Here is a 744-nt window from a genome sequence, read left to right as displayed (position 1 = left end):
GTGGGGCAGCCGCGGGTGGGCCTGGGTGGGAACTTCACCCCCCCGCCCCAGGGAAGGGAAGGGAGAAGGGAAGGGAAAAGGGAAGGGAAAAGGGGAATGGAAAGGAAAGGAAAGAAAAAGGGAAGGGAAAAGGGAAGGGAAGGGAAAGGGGAAAGGAAGGGGAAAAGAAGAAGGGAAGGGAAGGGAAAGGGGAAAGGAAGGGGAAAAGAAGAAGGGAAGGGAAGGGGAAAGGGGAAAGGAAAGGGGAAAGGAAAGGGGAAAGGAAAGGGGAAAGGAAAGGGGAAAGGAAAGGAAAGGAAAGGAAAGGAAAGGAAAGGAAAGGAAAGGAAAGGAAAGGAAAGGAAAGGAAAGGAAAAGGGAAAGGAAAAGGGAAGGGAAAAGGAAAGGGAAAAGGAAAGGGAAGGGAAAGGGGAAAGGAAGGAAAAAAGGAAAAGGGAAGGGAAAAGGGAAGGGAAAGGGGAAAGGAAGGGGAAAAGAAGAAGGGAAGGGAAAAGGGAAGGGAAGGGAAGAGGGAAGGGAAAAGGGAAGGGAAAAGGGGAATGGAAAGGAAGGGAAAGAAAAAGGGAAGGGAAAAGAGGAAAGGAAGGGAAAGGAAAAGGGAAGGGAAGGGAAGGGAAGGGAAGGGAAGGGAAGGGAAGGGGGAAAGGGGAAGGGAAGGGGGAAAGGGGAAGGGAAGGGGGAAAGAAGAAGGGAATGGGGAAAGAAGAAGGGAAGGGAAAAGAGAAGGGAAGGGAACAGGAAAGG

This window comes from Calidris pugnax, unplaced genomic scaffold, assembly GCF_001431845.1.
Source record: "Calidris pugnax isolate Ruff unplaced genomic scaffold, ASM143184v1 scaffold1753, whole genome shotgun sequence".
Lineage (NCBI taxonomy): Eukaryota > Metazoa > Chordata > Aves > Charadriiformes > Scolopacidae > Calidris > Calidris pugnax.
This window is presented reverse-complemented; position numbering follows the sequence as displayed.